The 17,781-nt window shown below is 36.3% G+C and overlaps 1 protein-coding gene across 3 annotated transcripts in view; it reads left to right on the forward strand.

The window, feature by feature from the left end:
• The window catches only part of LOC129466899 (LINE-1 retrotransposable element ORF2 protein), a 258,698-nt gene that overhangs the window by 121,728 nt on the left and 119,189 nt on the right, over nt 1-17,781 (forward strand). The window lies entirely within an intron of this gene.

Here is a 17,781-nt window from a genome sequence, read left to right on the forward strand (position 1 = left end):
AGAATATCAGAGATTGAAGACCACCTTGCTGAAATAGAGCATGCAGACAAGATTAGAGAAAACAGAATGAAAAGGAACATCCAAAGCCTCTGAGAAATATGGGACTATGTGAAAAGACCAAACTGCATTTGATTAGTGTACCTGAAAGTGATGAGGAGAATGGAACCAAGTTGGAAAACACACTTCTGGATATTATCCAGGAGAACTTCCCCAACTTAGCAAGACAGGCCAACATTCAAATTCAGAAAATACAGAGAACACCACTAAGATAAGATACTCCACAGGAAGATCAACCCAAAGACACATAATCATCAGATTCACCAAGGTTGAAATGAAGGAAATAATATTAAGGGCAGCCAAAGAGAAAGGTTGGGTCATCTACAAAGGGAAGCCCATCAGAGTAACAGTGGATCCCTCTGCAGAAACCCTACAAGCAATAAGAAAGAGGGGCCGATATTTAACATTCTTAAAGAAAAGAATTTTCAACCCAGAATTTCATATCCAGCCAAACTAAGCTCCATAAGAGAAGGAGAAACAAAATCCTTTCCAGACAAGCAAATGCTGAGGGATTTTGTCACCACCAGGCCTGCCTTACAAGAGCTCCTAAAGGAAGCATTAAATATGGAAAGGAAAAACTGGTACCAGCCACTACAAAAACACACCAAAATATAAAGACCAATGACACTATGAAGAAACTGCAGCAACTAATGTGCAAAATAACCAGCTAGCATCATGATGACAGAATCAAATTCACACATAAAAATATTAACCTTAAATGTAAATGGGCTAAATGCCCCAATTAAAAGACACAAACTGGCAAATTGGATAAACAGTCAAGACCCATTGGTGTGCTGTATTCAGGAGACGCATCTCATGTGCAAAGACACACATAGGCTCAGAATAAAAGGATGGAGAAATATTTACCAAGCAAATAGAAAGCAAAAAAAGAGCAGAGGTTGCAATCCTAGTCTCTGATAAAACAGACTTTAAACCAACAAAGATCAAAAAAGACAAGGAAAGATATTACATAAAGGTAAAAGGATCAATGCAACAAGAAGACCTAACTATCCTAAATATATATGCACCCAATACAGGAGTATATATTATATAGCAAGTTCTTAGAGACCTACAAAGAGACTTAGACTCCCACATAATAATAGTGAGAGACATTAACACCCACTGTCAATATTAGACAGATCAACGAGACAAAAAATTAACAAGGATATTCAGAACTCAAACTCAGTTCTGGATCAAGTGGATCTAGTAGACATCTATGGAACTCTCAACCACAAATCAACAGAATATACATTCTTCTCAGTGCCACATGGCACTTATTCTAAAATCGGCCACATAATTGGAAGTAAAACACTCCTCAGCAAATGCAAAAGAATGGAAATCATAACAAACAGCCTCTGAGACCACAGCACAATCAAATTAGAACTCAGGATTAAGAAACTCACTCGAAACCACACAACTACGTGAAAACTGAACAATCAGCTCCTGAATGACTACTAGGTAAATAACAAAATTAAGGCAGAAATCATGAAGTTCTTTGAAACCAATGAGAAAAGACAACATACCAGAATCTCTGGTACACAGCTAAAGCAGTGTTTAGAGGGAAATTTATAGCACTAAATGCCTACATCAGAAAGCTGGAAACGTTTGAAATCGACATCTTAACAACACAATTAAAAGAATGAGAAGCAAGAGCAAAAACAATTCAAAAGCTAGTGGAAGACATGAAATAACTAAGATCAGAGCAGAACTGAAGGAGATGGAGACACGAAAAACCCTTCAAAAAAATCAATGAATCCAAGAGCTGTTTTTTTGCAAAAATTAACAAAATAGATAGACCACTAGCTAGACTAATGAAGAAGAAAAGAGAGAAGAAGCAAATACACACAATAAAAATAATAAAGGGGAAATCACCACTGATCACACAGAAATACATACTACCATCAGAGAATATTATAAACACTTCTATACAAATAAATAAGAAAATGTAGAAGAAATGAATAAATTCCTGCGAATATACACCCTCTCAAGTCTAGACCAGGGAGAAGTTGAATCCCTTAATATACCGAGAACAGGTTCTGAAATTCAGGCATTAATTAATAGTCAACTAACCATAAAAAGCCCAGGACCAGATGGATTCACAGCCAAATTCGACCAGAGTTATGAAGAGGAGCTGGTACCATTCCTTCTGAAACTATTCCAAACAATAAAAATAGATGGACTCCTCCCTAACTCATTTTATGAGGCCAGCAGCATCCTGATACCAAAGCCTGGCAGAGACACAACAACAAAAAAAGAAAACTTCAGGCCAATATCCCTGATGAACATCAATGCAAAAATCCTAAATAAAATACTGGCAAACTAAATCCAGCAGCACATTAAAAAGCTTAACCCCTACAATCAAGTTAGCTTCATCCCTGGGATGCAAGGCTGGTTCAACATACACAAATCAATAAACATAATCCATCACATAATCAGAACCAGTGATGAAAACCACATGATTATCTCAATAGATACAGAAAAGGCCTTCGATAAAATTCAACATCCTTTCGTGTTAAAAACTCTCAAAAAACTAGGCATTGATGGAACATATCTCAAAATAATAAGAGCTATTTATGACAAACTCATAGATAATATCATACTATATGGGCAAAAGCTAGAAGCATTCCCTTTGAAAACCATCACAAGATAAGGATGCCCTCTCTCACCACTCCTATTCAACATAGTATTGGAAGTTCTGGCCAGGGAAATCAGGCAAGAGAAAGAAATAGAGGTATTCAAACAAGAAGAGAGGAAGTCAAATTGTCTCTCTTTGCAGGTGACATGTTTGTATATTTGGAAAATTCCATCATCTCAGCCCCAAAACCCCTTAAGCTGATAAGCAACTTCAGCAAAGTCTCAGGATACAAAATCAATGTGCCAAAATCACAAACATTTCTACACACCAACAATAGACAATCAGAGAGCAAAATCATGAATGAACTCCCATTCACAATTGCTACAAAGAGAATAAAATAACTGGGAATACAACTTACAAGGGATGTGAAGGACCTCTTCAAGGAGAACTACAAATCATTGCTCAAGGAAATAAGAGAGGGCACAAACAAATGGAAAAACATTCCATGCTCATGGATAGAAAGAGTCAATATCGTGAAAATGGCCATACTGCCCAAAGTAATTTGTAGATTCAATGCTATTCTCATCAAGCTATCATTGACTTTATTGCAGAATTAGAAGAAACTATTTTAAATTTCACATGGAACCAAAAAAGAGCCCATATAGCCAAGATAATGCTAAGCAAAAATAACAAAGCTAGAGGCATCTTGCTACCTGACTTCAAACAATACCACAAGACTACAGTAACCAAAACAGCATGGTACTGGTACCAAAAAAGATATATAGACCAATGGAACAGGACAGAGACCTCAGAAATAACACCACACATCTACAACCATCTGATCTTTGACAAACCTGACGCACACCAAGCAATGGGGAAAGGATTCCCTATTTAATAAATGGTGTTGGGAAAACTGGCTAGCTATATGAAGAAAACTGGAACTGGACCCCTTCCTTAGAGGTTATACAAAAATTAACTCAAGATAGATTAAAGACGTAAATGTAAAACCCCAAACCATAAAAACCCTAGAAGAAAACCTAGGCAGTACTATTCAGAACATAGGCACGGACCAACAACAATTGCAACAAAAGCCAAAATTGACAAATGGGATGTAATTAAACTAAAGAGCTTCTGCATAGGAAAACACACAAAAACTATTATCAGAGTGAGCAGGAAGCCTACAGAATGGGAGTTAATTTTTGCAATCTATCCATCTGACAAAAGTCTAATATCCTGAATCTACAAGGAACCTAAACAAATTTACATGAATAAAACAAACAACTCCATCAAAAAGTGGGTGAAGGATATGAACAGACACTTCTCAAAGACAAAAGACTTTTATGTGGCCAACAAACATATGAAAAAAAGCTCATCATCACTGATCATTAGAGAAATGCAAATCAAAACCACAATGAGATACCATCTCATGCCAGTTAGGATGGTGATTATTAAAAAGTCAGGAAACAACAGATGTTGGAAAGGCTGTGGAGAAATAGGAATGCTTTTACATTGTTGGTGCGAGTGTAAATTAGTTCAACCATTGTGGATGACAGTGTGGCTATTCCTCAAGGATCTAGAACCAGAAATACCATTTGACCCAGCAAGCCCATTACTGGGCATATACCCAAAGGATTATAAATCATTCTATGATAAAGACACATGCACATGTATGTTTACTGCAGCACTATTTACAATAGCAAAGACTTGGAACCAACCCAAATGCCCATCAATGATAGACTGGATAAAGAAAATGTGGCACATATACACCATAGAATACTATGCAGCCATTAAAAAGGATGAGATCATGTACTTTGCAGGGACATGGATGAAGCTGGAAGCCATGATTCTCAGCAAACTAACACATGATCAGAAAACCAAACACCATATGTTCTCACTCATAAGTGGGAGTTGAACAATGAGAACACATGGACACAGGGAGAGGGACAACACACACTGGGGCTTCTCAGGGGTTGGGGAGCAAGTGGAAGGAGAGAATTAGGACAAATACCTAATGCATGCGGGGCTTAAGACCTAGATAATGTGTTGATAGGTGCAGCAAACCACCATGGCTCATGGACACCTGTGTAACAAATCTGCACATTTTCCACATATATCCCAGAACTTAAAGTAAAATAATAGTAATAGCAATATTAATAAAAAGTAATAGTAATAAAAAACAAAGTCCTGGCAGAGTGTGGTGGCTTACGCCTATAATCCCAGCACTTTGGTAGGCCGAGGCAAGCAGATCATGAGGTCAGGAGGTGGAGACCCTCCTGGGCAACATCTTGAAACCGTGTCTCCACTAAAATACCAAAAATTGGCCAGGCATGGTAGTGCATGCCTATAGTCCTAGCTATTCGGGAGGCTGAGGCAGGAGAATCACTTGAATCCGAGAGGCAGAGGTTGCAGTGAGTGGAGATCATGCCACTGCACTCCAGCCTAGCAACAGAGCAAGACTCCATCTCAAAAAACAAAAAACAAAGTCCTCAGTCAATTCTACAAAAAATACTATGCTGGGAAGGCAATTCAGAGGTGGTCCACAATGACCAACCATTGAATGCAGGCTTCCACTATGGAGGAGAGGAATGGCTTTGGGCAGCTTGTTAAGGTTGAGGTCACAAGACAAATTCAGCTGATAGCTGCCAGCTGCTAACACTCTCAGCATCTGGGTGAACGCATACCTTAGCCCTGAAAGGCAGTGGGAAACAGGTTGATAGAATTACTCAGCTGCTCTTCAAGGACAGAGCCACAGGCCCAGGCAGTAGAATCTTGAGCTACAGCAAGTGGAGCCTCCAGTCACAGAGGATTATTCCCAGACCTTGAAGCCTAATGGATTTTGCCCTGCTAGATTTCAAAATTGCTTGTGACAAGTAACTCTTTTCTTCCTTTTATTTTCTGTCTTCTGGGATAGAACTGTCCATAACTGTTATTCCATGCCTGGTACATCATTATATTTTGGAAGTAGATAACTGGCTATCTCACTTCACAGGCCCATAGAAGGAGAGGAATTTTGCCCCAGGATGGGGCACCTCAGGAGTAATTCTGCTCCTCTCAGTGAAATCCTGGGTCTGCTTTTCAGCACAGTTTGCTTTCCAGCTACAAGACATGTCATCTCTATGTGTGACCATAGTGACTTTCTGGCTTTCACGCTGTACCTTAAGTTGGTAGGTGGCTGACCTGTGTAATGTCAGGTGTCTAAAAGATTAAAAATATTGTTTATCACAAGAACAAACCAATATCAAAGCTAGCATGAGAAAAGAAATAACGTTAGAGCAGAACTGAATGAAACTGAGACCCCAAAATCTATACAAAGAATCAATGAAACCAAAAGTTGGTTCTTAGAAAGGATAAATAAGATTGAAAGTTTGCTAAATAGATTAACAGATTAAAAAAGAGAGAGGATCCAAATAGGCACAATCAGAAATGACAAATATGACATAGCAGCCAATCTCACAGAGACACAAAAGATCCTCAGAGACTACTATGAACATCTCTATGCACACAAACTAGAAAATGTAGAGGAAATAGATAAATTCCTGTAAACACATGATCTCCCAAGATTCAATCAGGAAGAAATCAAAACCTTGACACCAATATCGAGTTCCAAAATTTAACCAGTAATAAAAAACCTACCAATAAGATGTGTTCACAACTGAGTTCTACCAGATGTACAAACAAAAGCTGGTACAAACTCTACTGAAACTATTCTGAAAAACTGAAGAGGAGGGACTCCTTTCCAACTCATTCTATGAAGCTAGCATCACCCTGACATCAAAACCTGGCAAAGACACAATAAAAAAGAAAACTACAGGCCAATATCCCTGATGAACATAGGAGTAAAAATCCTCAACAAAAGACTAGCAAATGGAATTCAACAGCACATCAGAAAGTTAATTCACCATGACCAAGGAGGCTTCATTCCTGGGATGCAAGGTTGGCTCAACATATGCAAATCAATAAATGTGATCCACCACGTAAACAGAATTAAAAACCAAAACCATATGATCATCTCAAGCTCCATGGAAAAAGCTTTCCATAAAATCCAACATCCTTTTATCTTAAAAATCCTCAAGAAACTAGGCATCAAAGGAACATAACTTAAAATAGTAATACCCATATATGGCAAACCCACAGCTGATATCATACTGAATGGGCGAAAACTGAAAGCATTCCTCTTGAGAACTGGAATAAGACAAGGATGCCTACTCTTACCACTCCTGTTCAGCATACTGCTGGAAGTGCTAACCAGAGCAATCACGTAAGAGAAAGAAAAGGCATCCAAAATGGAAAAAAAAGAACTCAAACTATCTGTCTTCATGGATGATATAATTCTGTATCTGGAAAACCCTAAAGACTACACCAAAAGACTCCTGGAACTAATAAAGTTTACTTCTGTAAAGTTTCAGGAGACAAAATCAACGTACAAAAGTCAGTAGCATTTCTATACACCAATAGCATTTAAGCTGAGAGCCAAATCAAGAATGTAATCCCATTTACAGTAGCCACACACAAACAAATAAAATACCTAGGAATACATCTAAGCAACGAAGTAAAAGATCTACAAAAGATCTACAAGGAGAACTACAAAACACTGCTAAAATAAATCATAGATGACATAAACAAATGGAAAAACATTCCATGCTCATGGATTGGAAGAATTAATATTATTAAAATGGCCATGGTGCCCAAAGCAATCTATGGATTCAACACTATTCCTATCAAACGACCAACATTATTTTTCACAGAATATATTCTAAAATTCATATACAACTGAAAAAGAGCCCAAATAGCCAAATCTATCCTAAGCAAAAAGAATAAAGCTGAAGGCCATCACATTACCCAGTTTCAAATTATATAAGGCTATAATAACCAAAACAGACTGTACTGTACAAAAACAGACACAGACCAATGGAACAGAATAGAGAACCCAGAAATAAAGTTGCACACCTATAGCCATCTAATCTTTGACAAAGTCAACAGAAACAGGCAATGGGGAAAGGACTCCCTATTCAATAAATGGTGCTGGGGTAGATAACAGGCTAGCCATATGCAGAAGAATGAAACTGAACTCTTACCTTTCACCATATGCAAAAATCAACTCAAGATGTATTAAAGATTAATGTTACATCTCAAAATACAAGAGTCTTAGAAGAAAACAGGAAATATCATTCTGGTCATCTGCCTTGGGAAAGAATTTATGATTTATGACTAAGTCCTCAAAAGCAATTGCAAAAAAACAAAAATCGACAAGTGGGACCTAATTAAACTAAAGAGTTTCTGCACAGCAAAAGAAACTATCTGTAACAGAGTAAGCAAATAACCTCCAGAATGAGAGAAGATATTCACAAGCTATGCATCTGACAAAGGTCTAAGATCCAGAATCTATAAGGAAATTAACTGAACAAGCAGAAAACAAATAACCCTATTAAAAATAAGCAACAAACATGAACAGACTTCCGAAAGGAAGCCATACAAGTGGCCAACAACCATATGAAAAAGTGCTTCACATCATTAATCGTCAGAGAAATGCAAATCAAAACCACAATGAGATACTATCTCACACCAGTCAGAATGGCTATTACTAAAAAGTCAACAAACAACAGATGTTGGCAAGACTGTGGAGAAAAGGGAATGCTTATACACGATTGATGGGAATGTAAATTAGTTCAGATACTTTGGAAAGCAGTTTGGAGATTTCTCAAAGATCTTAAAACGGAACGATCATTCAACCCAGGAGTCCCATTTCTGGGTATATATCCAAAAAACAAACCCAAGTCATTCTTCCAAACACACACACACACACACACACACACACACACACAAAACAAAAAAACAAACACAAAAGAAAACACATGCACTTGCATTTTCATTGCAGCAGTATTTACAGTAGCAAAGACATGGAATCAACCTAGGTGCCCATCAACAGTGGATTGAATAAAGAAAATGTGGTACATATAAACCATGGAATACTACGCAGCCATAAGCAAGAGTGAAATCATGTCCTTTTCAACAACATGGATGCAGCTGGAAGCCATTATCCTAAGCAAATTAATGCAGAAACAGAAAACCAAATACCGCATATTCTCACTTATAACTGGGAGGTAAACACTGGGTACTCACGGACATAAAGATGGCAACAATAGACCAATTATGCTGTAATATAATAGGCTTATTCTTCTCTTATATTTTATTACTCTGTCTTAATCATTCCTATTGCCAAGTGACTTGCCATGGTTTACTTGCCAGTCATCACAGGAGGAACATACAGAGATATTTTTCTCAATAAAGAATGTTCTACATCTCACATTTGGTCTAGGGTAATCTGGGTTCTCTGTTGTGTTCAGAGTTTAACAATTCATTGTTACAATCTAATCCCACAATTAGTAAATGGTATTTTGAAGACTTCATAAAAATATAACTGACAGGTTCAAATCTGTTTTTAAGTTAAAAGAAAGATATTTTTTCTTTATTACAGCCCTCTCTTTGGTGACTTTGATGCAAGACTAGTCATCATTTGGGGAATATTTTACTCCACTTACTATTAGTCCCCACCCAGAACATACGAGAAAACATACCCACTATCAAATATTGGGGACTGCTAGAGGGTAAAGGGAGGGAGGGAAGAAAGTGTTGAAAAACTAACTTTTGGGTATTATACTCATTACCTGGGTGACAGGGCCATTCATGCCCCAAACCTCAGCATCATGCAATATACTCATGTAACAAACCTGCATATGTGCCCCTGGATCTAAAAATAAAAGTCAAAAAAAGAGAGAAAAGATAAAAAGTATTTCAAGATATACTGCAAATGTACATTTCTTTTAGATTCAATGGAATTTCTTGCTTTTTCTTCTTTCTCTACTTTTCTAAATACATTTAAATTCTTGGATCTCAGGAAATCATTGTTTTTAGGTGTTTATTAGTTTTCTGACACTCTTCATGCTCAATTTGTGATTTAATACACATAATTATTTTACATACAAATAACTTTAAAAGTTTACACAAACGATTGAATTTAAAAGGCCAATATATACTTTTTTATTCACTTGTTAACTTATTTTCAAAATAATGGGCCAGTTAACTAAATTCAACTGGCTTTTTTTTTCTTCTTTTGTTTTTTTAATTTGCTTGCTTGATTGGTTAACTACTTGCAGGTATGCAAACATGAAAGATGAAAAAAATTGAAGAGGGTAGTGCAAAAACCATCTTACATGCTTAGAATTTTTCCAGAGACCCTAAAAGATTTGAGTATAAGAAAGGCAATGTGCATTTGAATTGCTTGGAAGCAGCTGCAGTAGCAAAATGAAGCAAAGTCATTCTGCCTCTTCTCATTATATGAAGGCAAATACAAAATTTTTAAAGATACATAAATATTTATCAAAGGGCTATTTTTGTATATACTGATATTGGATATTGGCTGTGTTTTTTCAGATGTTCTAGGTGGGGGACTAATGCTGACTAGAATAAAAATCCCCAAATGATTACCAATAATCTTGTATCAAAGTCCCCAAAGAGAGGGCTATAATAAAGAAAAACATATTTCTTTTAACTTAAGAGCAGATGTGAACCTATGATTTGTGTTTTTATGGAGTCCTCAAAATACCACTTACTAATTGTATTTGTGGGCATAGATTGTAATAATGAATGGTTACACTCTGAACACAACAGAGAGCCAAGATTACCCTAGACTAAATGTGAGATGTAGAACACTCCTTACTGAGAAAAAATATCTCTGTGTGTTCCTCCTGTGATGACTGACAAATAAACCCTAGTAAACCATTCGGCAATAGAAATGACTAAGTCAGAAGTAAGGAAATACAGGAGTAGAATAAGCCTATTATATTGCAGTATAGCTGGTCTAATTCAAAGGAACAAACCAGTAGTTTCTTATAATAAAATGAGTCCAAAGAGCAGCATCATTAAAAGTTGTTCTAAGTTGTTCCAATAGGTCTTTAAAACCAGTAACTAGTAGGAAACTTGTATCAAGTAAATGGGAATAAATAACGATATAAAAGGAAAACCAGATCAAACAGAAACATCAACAATAATGAGGTTAGCAGTAGTTAGACTCTCTTGGACACACATTTGTTCCGTGGATTTCAAGGTTAAAGAAAGTTCAACTTATAAATCCTTAGCAGCATAGCGATCAGTGACCACTAAACACAGAAGAGTGTTTATTCTGCAGCCTCCTGTGGGTGCCACAACAGGGCTTACAGTTCAACTGAATCCACTTCACATATGCATTTTATCCCTTCAAGGGAGATTAGCAGAGGGAAGAAGGGCAGAAAGGCCCAAATCTTTCATTTTTGAATCAACCCCAAATTTTCCTCCCTCCCTCATATGTGTACAATGATGTACTTACTCTTGATGCTCACATATTCAAGTCTTGTGCTAAGAAAATATCTTAAACCATCAAACAAGCTCCAGTGGATTTCTAGTCCCTTGACAGAGTATCCAGCAACGTTTCAGTCCTTGGTGGGGGAAGGGAAAGGAGAGGGAGAGGGAGAGGGAGAGGGAGATGGAGAGAGAGAGGAGAATCATTCTTTACAGGAGAAAAGTACACAGCAATGGCATTCTGGTGTTTTACTTTTGTATTAAATATGTCTCTACTTGAAGGGGAAATGTTTTTACTGAAGGAATAACATGTTCTTACTTCTTTCCAAGGTAAGTTTTAAATTTGACTAATAAATCAAATTTTTGTCTTATTTCATGCTATTTGCCCGGGAATGTACTACACCTTTTGGGAGCAGAAGAGGGATGAATGCATGATTCCTGCACCAGAAATAGTGTAACTGAACACATTAAATAGTTGAGAAACAAATCAGGATGCTAATTTGTGAAGCACAGACTGAAGGATTTCTGTGAAGTTGGAGCATTCCATTTGGGATGCTCTGACAGAGAAGTTTTCCAGGAAGAATTGTGACTTGTGTTAGACCGCAAATGTCATTTCAAGGCTATGCTAAGAAATATACAGTAATAGGAAAATCAATAACATTTTCTCATGCTTACTATTTCCTGATTCTAGGTCTTTGCTCATGACATTCTTTCTCATCCAGAGTATTGCTCCCACCAGTGTGATCAATTACTTCTTCCAAAATCTGGCTCTGAACATACCTCCCCAGGAAGTCCATTCTGGTATTTCCTTTGCACATCATCATTTTCAATAATTCCATCTGGCTGTGCTACTTTTCATTTTAATTGCTCTTAGGTCATTGGCTTGGGCATGCTGTTTTGTTGAGCTTAAATTACTAATATGCACAAAATGTAGCATTTGTTCATTTAATATTAGTTGTTTTCTCCTTTATTCTTTCACCACCCAGAACAAGTTTTCACACCTAGTAGGTTTCTTGGTTTATGTGAATTTGTTTTTCTGAACTTTGAGAATCAGGTGGAATTCAGAAAAGCTCTTCTAACTTCTCATAGATTTCTCTAGATGAAGCTTCACTTACTGAGTTTTTCTTGCTTGACTCCTTTCTCCCACTTTGGCCTAGACTTTCACCTTTCCCTTTCCTTGAAGTTTCTAACTGGCTCAATATTTTAAAATCTGCTTTTTTTGAACGATAATTTGCATATAAAATTGCAAAATTTGGTGAGTTTTGACATATGCATACAATGTTATAACTGCCATCTCAACTATCCTGATCTAGAACATTCTATCTCCCTCAAAATTCCCTCATGTCCCTTTGAAGTCAATCCCTTCCTCTCCCCCAAGCAACCTTTGATTTGATTTCTATTCCTACAGTTTTCTCTTTTCTAAAATTTTGTGCAAATGGAATCATGCAGCATGTCATTGGTCTGATGTTAAAGCTTATGCTCTTTACCTAAACCTACTGCCTCTCTTTAAAAATAGAATATGGCAAAGTAGTTAAAGTAAGCTGAAATTGAACCCATTGCCCAGGGTTGCTCCTTGGCTGTCAGAGGAATCCAGTGTGGCTTCATTCAGACACAAACAGCCTCATTAATAATCAATAAAACAAACTTTGAGCAACAAATATTAATTAAAAATAACTGGGAGAGACCCTCGGGATCCACGAATAAGTGAAATATGTTTCCTAGAGCTTGCTGTTAGCAGGATAGGGAAGACAAGAGCAGATAAAACTCTAATACATAGAAAGTAAAGGAGGGGGTTACAGGCAAAGCATTCTAAGAGTTCGGTGGAGGAGGAGAGCATTTTAAACTAGGGAATCAGAAAAATTGTTTAAAAGAGTGGTATCTTTGATCTTAACCTTGAAAAATGAATATTTTAAAAGGTGATGGTGAGGTAGTATTTTAAGTGGCTCATAAAATAGTTTTAAGGCAATTTCAAGAAAGGAGTTCCAAAATTATTCTGACTAAGGACAGTATTCCCTGAACAATTAAATAGTTTCATAAAGTGACTGATTTGAAAGTGTGTGCTGTTTCTGATTGCATAAATGAGAGTAATCATATTTTCAATTCATTCTTTCATTCAATAGCCATGCTCTATTCTTCTGTGAACATACTACTACTAGTAATAGCTTGTAATTATGGATCACTTGCACTGTTTTAAATACTTTACATGTATTAATAATCAAAAAAAGTCCTATTTACAGGGAGGAAACTGAGACCCAGAAAGGTTTAATAACTTGTCCAAGATTATCCAGTTGGTTTGTAGCAGACTCAGAATTTGAACAAGGACATAATTTACATCTGTACTATTTCATCAAGCCAAACTAAACAGACAGAGTTTAAAATATGCATTGTGTTAACTTCAATAGTTTCAAAAGTAATTAACTGAAAATTAATGCTTATCTTACTCAACAGATAACATCCTTTTATAGACTTTTTTTTTTTTTTTTTGAAACAGAGTCTCATTCTGTTGCCCAGGCTGGAGTGCAGTGGCACCAACATGGCTCACTGTATCCTTGACTTCCTAGGCTTAACTGATCCTTCCACCTCAGCCTCCTAAGTAGCTGAGACCACAGGCATGCACCACTATGCCCAGCTAATTTTTTTATTTTTGTTTTGTAGACATGGGGTTTTGCCATGTTGCCCAGGCTGGTCTCAAGCTTCCAGGCTGAAGAAATCTTCTCAAAGTGTTAGAATTACAGGCATGAGCCACTGTGCTGGCTGTTTTTGAACTTTTGTACTCTACAGCATATATATTGGTCCCATTCATTTTCAGTAGCCAGTTTTCACACTCAATATCTCCCTTGGGTAGAAAAAGAATATAAACATCTTATTAGAGACATAAATATAATTTTGCCTTAAATGGGCGTTCAATCTGTATGTTTATACATTTAAAATAACAGACAAAAGAATATATGGAAAAGTCTTTGAATTTCCTTAAGCCACATATTTTTAATAAAATCCCTGCATATTTCTAAGAAGGAAATATCAGTTTCAAAGATCAGGGAGCAAAGTCTTACTACAAAGACTTACTGGCTGCTTTGTGTGGAAATTTCTAGTTAGGGAAAATTTAATTGCAGTCATTCTTTAAAATCTTGGAAAAAGAGCATAAATGTTTGTTCACTGATTTTGAATAGCAGTGTAAAATGTATCTCATAAGAATAGCCTAGAACTAAGATTTATTTATTTACTCATTCATTCATTCACATTTTAAATTCAAGAAATATATAGGGCATTCTATGTGCGTTGTACAATAGTAGAGGATGCAAAGGATACAGAGATACATGAAAAAAGGTGCCCTCCCTCGTATAGTTTACAATTTAGTTTAGGAAATAAAATATGCTCAATTAACTAGAATGCAAGGCAGTCCATGGCACAAGGAAGTCCATTGCAATTCAACTCAACTAACTTCACTCTGCATTTGTGTGTCTATGTTTTTCTAGGCATTGAAAATACACATATAAATAAAAACACTTAGCTAGAAAAGGTCTTGGAATAAAGTTGGTCTTTATGAGGAATGATTGTGGAGCATTTAGAGCTTAGGAAGTAAGTTTTTTGTCTTCAGAGGTGTTATTCATGGCCTAGTGTTATTCATGGGTGACTTACTGAAGATACTGAAAATGAGAGTTAAAACATTGATTGATTGGTTGTATTTGACCATTGAATTCCTTCAAATCTTGAGACCCTATGATTTTAAACTTCTACATGCTTCTTGCAGTGGTAAATAAGTGTTTCAGAAATTCTCAAACCATCATGGGTCAGCAGTTGCCTACTCTAGTTTCACTCCTGTGATAGAGGAGTTGAATTGCTCCATAGGAAATTCTAATCATTAGTTTTAAGCATAGACAGTCTAGTTAGCCTGGAAAATACTGTTTGTTTTTGTCTTTTTAATTTTTTTAAAAAAAAAAAAACAACCTCATTCAACAAGCATGTTTATGCAAACACAGCATTACTTAAAAACTCTGAGGTGATCACAAAGATTGATAAAAATTCAGTATAGATATCTTAGCCCTTTTAAAAATGGCTTCCCACAGTTTGTCCAAAATCAGAACTTTCTTCCCCAAAAGATTTGATTCACTTCAGGTAGCATTCAGGGTGTTATATTTGACAACAATTAATTGAATTTATCAAAAGCAAAAGAAAAAATGGAGCTCTATTATAGAAAACAGCATGATGTGGTTACAATGCTAATTTTTTAGAATTGATTTTGAAGTATTGTCCTCGAAGTGAGTCTACTTTCCTATTTTGGTTTAAAGTCTTGAGAGTAATAAGAATAAAGTATTTTCCCATCCAAAATAGCAATGTAAATTTTCATTTTGTTTATTTCTATAAAATTAATGATAAATGACTAGGTTTTCTAAAATCTGTGAGACAGTGTAAATTTCATTGTTAAATTTTACTTAGTCTTTCATCTAAAGGCTTCTGCTATAAATCTTTTTCTCAGAAGAAGACTTTTGTAATGATTCTAAATGCTCACTACATAAATTTTTCATGAGCAGTTTTATCCTGCCATGAGTCTAATGATCATCTAATATAGCAGATGGTATGAACCTGGAGTCTAGAGGCAGATGAGGGGATTTATTTAAAGTTACAAAAATACATCCAACCAATGTTTGAATGATCTTAATCATGGCCTATGTAGTTAGAACACCAGGATCATTAAATGGCAAAATAGGGTTGGTTTGTTTGCTTACAGACAGAAGTCAGAATGAAAAAACATTAGAAGAACATGTTTGCTATTATAAAGTGGGTCTGGAAGTGTGTTGCAGTTTAAAACTGATTATCAAAATAGCAGTGTGTAGCAGTGACTAAGATTGTAGATTTAGAGTCAGGTTGGCTAAGTTTATATCCAGGCCATACTGCTTACTAGCTTTAACAATTTTCTTGAGACAAGTTTCTTAACCATTTGGTGTTTTAGTTTCCTCATGTTTGAACTGGGGATATTAGCAACTTTAAAGTGGGGATAGCAGGGTTGTTGTAAGGATTGAATGAGTAATACGTGTAAAGAACTTTGACCAGTGCCCAGCATAAGAAACTCATCTAAAGTAAACAATTACTTCTCAAGCCTGTGAGGTAGGCTTTGTCAAAATCTCTACTTTAAAGATGAGGAAGTTAAGGCACTAAATAATTAAAGATTTTGCCCAAGTCAAACAGCCAGTAAGAGGCAGATTTGAACTGGGATTTGAAGCTAGGCATTGTGGCTTGAGATTGTATACAATGACTCCAATATATATGAGACATTTTGGTTAAAGTTTAGTGGTACTATCAAGGTTAAGTTTCAGTTTGTTAAAATTTTCAGTGCTGCATAAGAAAGATGCCTTTAAAATATGACCATTGCTAATAAAAACACAGCTAAGCCTGTTTTTGTTTGTTTCTTATATATATATATATATTTTTAAATTATACTTTAAGTTCTAGGGTACATGTGCACAACGTGCAGGTTTGTTACTTATGTATACATGCACCATGCTGGTGTGCTGCCCCCATTAGCTCGTCATTTACATTAGGTATATCTCCTAATGCTATCCCTCCCTGCTCTCCCCACCCCACAACAGGCCCCGGTGTGTGATGTTCCCCTTCCTGTGTCCAAGTGTTCTCATTGTTCCATTCCTGCAGACATAAAAAATGATGAGTTCATGTCCTTTGTAGGGACATAGATGAAGCCTGTTAAGCCTTAACAGGGAACAGAACAAAAGTTTCCTACAATAACTGAACATTACTTCAAATGATAAAGGCAGAATATTGTCATAAATGCTGCATTTAGCTGAAATTTGAACCAGTGGGAGAGGATGAGTAGTTTATTATACAGCTCACCCCTTGGGAATATTAATCTAATAAAATTCAATAAATTCCTTCTATTATTTTTCTTGGCCCACTAGAAAGTCAGTAAAAGTCAAAGTTAGAGTGACATCAAGTCAGATTCAAGTGAGAGTGGGGGTCTTAAGGAAATTGCATTTCACAAATATGTTTTTGGCTTTTCTGGACTGGCCAGTTATATTTATAATGTAATATCTACAAGTGATGGTTTGACATGTTAGCTTCCTGAAGCCACCTGTTTTCTGAAGCAGTGAAGCATGACACAGGACAGTGAAATTGCCATTCTGACACTACAGTATAGTTCAGTTGTTATGAGCATGAATGCTGGGGTCGGAACAGTTGAGTTTATAATCCAGCTCTGCTATTTTCTTGCTATGTGACCTTGGACAAATTACTTAATGGCTCTGTATTTCATTTTCTTCTTGTACAAAATAGGAATAGTAACAAAACCCACCTTACAGGGATATTGTGAGTATTAAATGAGTTAACATGAGTAATCTTGGATGGATGCCCAACACATAGAATAATGTAAAAACTAACTATTGTTGCTGGTGGCCCAGAATGGCCTTATTAATTTCTACTTTTCTCAGTAGAAAAGGGTACAGATGAGACAATATGTTTCCTTTGTTTTAGGGTTCATGTTTCTATTGGATTGAACACTGATTTATAGCCTAAACACCTGCCATTTCTAAGCTATGATCTTGATGAGCTCACTTAATCTCTCTCTGGTCCACAGTTCCACATTGCAACATGACCTGTTAAGGGGAGAAAGGTCTATAAGCCCCTGAGCTTCGGAATTAAATATCCACCTGCTTATTTGATAACTCCAGCTGGATATACTTTGGATATCCCTTAATCACCACAAACATAGTATGTCAAAATATTATTAAAAATATTGTTAATAATTTGTAATTATTTTTAATTTTCCCCATCAAATTTGTTCTTATCTTCATCTTTACCCACTG

Source organism: Symphalangus syndactylus, chromosome 17, assembly GCF_028878055.3.
Source record: "Symphalangus syndactylus isolate Jambi chromosome 17, NHGRI_mSymSyn1-v2.1_pri, whole genome shotgun sequence".
Classification (NCBI taxonomy): domain Eukaryota; kingdom Metazoa; phylum Chordata; class Mammalia; order Primates; family Hylobatidae; genus Symphalangus; species Symphalangus syndactylus.